The 2,768-nt window shown below is 40.8% G+C and overlaps 1 protein-coding gene across 1 annotated transcript in view; it reads left to right on the top strand.

The window, feature by feature from the left end:
- The window catches only part of MAML1 (mastermind like transcriptional coactivator 1), a 227,396-nt gene extending 224,884 nt beyond the window's left edge, over positions 1-2,512 (top strand). The window contains exon 5 of the mRNA XM_078653531.1: positions 1-2,512. This exon is cut by the window's left edge and continues 1,777 nt beyond it. The gene's annotated coding sequence lies outside the window, so the exon portion shown is untranslated.
- The last annotated feature ends 256 nt before the right edge of the window (positions 2,513-2,768 follow it).

Genomic DNA, 2,768 nt, shown 5'->3' on the forward strand with positions numbered 1-2,768 from the left:
TCATGTGCTTTCTTTCAATTGTTACTTTTTCTCCATTTATTTATTACAGTAGTATTCTACTTGCACCCCCCGGTTCTGCCTGCCATTTTTAGCTTCCTTTCATAGCTTCTTGCCTCCCCTTATGCGGTACTGGTAAGCCTACATGGCCTGAGGACTAGCAGTTCTTGGTTTTCTTGTTTTAAAGTATGGAAGGCAAATGGGTCTGAGTTTTGGCGTGCATTTGGGATGCATCACATGGATCTCGTACACCTCTTCCCGACTTGATGCCTTGAGCCCTCTGAGTATAATTTGTTGCCTGATTAACTGCATTTGCCGTACTCCGATACTCCCATGACTGCTGCTTCTACCTCAAAATACCTTTTAATAGGCCTCATGCTGCTGGGATGACGCTTCTGGCAAACAACCTATCTTTTTGGTAGATTGAGCTTGTGGTTGAAGTCTTTGTTCCTTATAGGAGCTTTCTCAAACATCAGTTACTATCCAGAAACTGAGTTGGGTTTTAACAAGATTCATGGTTTTCCTTGCATGAAACCAGCTGGCTCTTTGGGATCATGTCCCTACTGCCACAACGTATTAGTGCTATGTAATCCCAATTATATTTCCTTGTCGTTAAGGGAGCTTGCAATGAAAAATGAGCATTGCTTTTTGTCGAGCTCCTACTCAAGTGCACCTTACAAAAGTATCACTTGTTCTGTAGTCGCTCAAAAAGGATAAACGGTATGTTGTTGCTAATCCCTGTGAACTGGTGCAGTTGTCCATGCCACCCCCTATACTGCTATAGTCCCAGGGTTGAATACAGTGAAGTTATTGAGAAAATCTTTTCATGCAAATATTTGTATTTCATAACTGGGGGAGTCACCTTTTGAAGCAGTCAGTCAAGGTTTGGTGTCCGCAGATATTTTACATTGGGAAAGATCTGTCATGCTGTTTGTCTCGCATGTATTCGATATTTATACCGAGGGTTAATTTGTTAATAGTCTGATGTTTAGCTATTCTTCATTAGTACACCATCCAGCTTTACAGAATACCTAACCCTGAAAAAAGAACGTTGATTGTGTTGGTGCCTTTTGGGCCTTTGATTTGAAGGTGTTTTTAATACAACACTGACACACACCTTTTATGACCATTTCCAGATTTGCTTTGCAGTCTTCTATTTTGCTGTATAGAAAATAAATACCGGAAGGCACGGAATTCATGAAGTTCCTTGTGAGCATACTAAATACTCGAGGGAGGCTTTTGTTCATTCAAAGTGTTTTGCATAAACACAGTATAGCAGCAAGTTTAACTGTTTCACCACCCAAAAAGCCCTTTGCTGAATATGTTTGTTAAACTGTCAATTCAGCTGTTCTCTTAGGATGACCTTGTTCAGATGAGGCCCGTGTTTTCACCCTGTTCCCCTGGCTTATGATCATAATTGTGCTGCTTGGATAATAGTATTCAAGGCATTTATTAGGAAAGCTCCCAAGACGATGGGGTCAGTGTAGGTCAGCCAGTGTATGTATTATGTGCCCTTGCTTCCAGAATGAGAAATTACCTTTGCATGTTACTACTTCACGAGTACTTGGGCAGGTGTGTGGCATTTGTCCGTGTCAGGAGATGAAGTTATTGAATTGCAAGCGTAGGGACAGACTTTCTATTAACTTCCACAATCTCCTTCATTGTTAGCACATTTTGCACTTTGACTTCTAACTACATTTTTGACACTAACATTTTTCTTTTCTCTTTTATTTTAGTAGATGTGGGCATGCACACTATAGTTTTAGATTAGCCCACACTGACAGTGTTTTGCTTGGTAGAAGTCACAGCTTGTTGCTTTTTATCACACTGAGCACCCACAGAAAAACGTATGGTGCACACTGGCAGTTTATAATACCACCAGGCGTGCCATTTAAGTGTCTTAGACAAACATTAATCTGGAAATTTTAATTTGAGTAAAGGGAATGCTATTGATTGATTTACAAATCTTGAAGCTCTGATTTGTGCCAGAAATGGGTATGTCTCAAATTTCGGACTTAACATAAAAGGTGGACCTTTGGTAGTAAGCTCGCAGATGCCAGTGTTTTCTCCTAATGAACTCTTCAACAAAGGAACATGCACTAAGCTCCCTTATTTGTCAACAGTGTTGAGAGATCCCATCCTAAACAATTGATTGTATGGTGAAATTGTGTGACTTTTAAGGTGAACTTGTCATTTCATCTACACATGCACAGTATTGTGTCCATGGTCTGCGAAGGGCTCAGAATGACTGCTGTATCCTCTCACTTGTAACACATGGGTCATGATTTTGTACTGTAGTGCCTTGACTTGCTAGAGGCTGGTGGTAGGTTGTCGAAATCGCAGGTCCTAATTTCCTGCAGCTCATAGACTGGCCAGAACCCTTTCTCATATTGCTAAGAGAAAGGAGAAATGCTTTATAAATGAGGAGGTTCTGAAATGTGTTCAAAGTACTATAACATCTGTTTTTTAAGCACAGGTTCATTGGCGACAGGAAAATCTTTCTACAGAAAAAAAATTTTTTTGCACACTTGCAACAGGTGAAACCTGTCCACATGACTTGCTATTTTCTAAAACTGAGTTCTTCTACTTACTTTCTTGCAATTGGGCATTGATTTTGCCTCACATCGTACTTTTCCTTGTGGCTCAACCTTCAAACTCCTTGCAGGATGAGGAGCGAGGTCGGTTGTCCCTCCCCAGAGCCCTGTTTTTATCCACAGTTTGGTTCCTATTTACCTTCAGGGTACCTCAGTCAATGAGGTTTGGGGATTGGG

This window comes from Lissotriton helveticus, chromosome 7 (assembly GCF_964261635.1).
Source record: "Lissotriton helveticus chromosome 7, aLisHel1.1, whole genome shotgun sequence".
NCBI classification, from domain to species: Eukaryota; Metazoa; Chordata; class Amphibia; order Caudata; family Salamandridae; genus Lissotriton; species Lissotriton helveticus.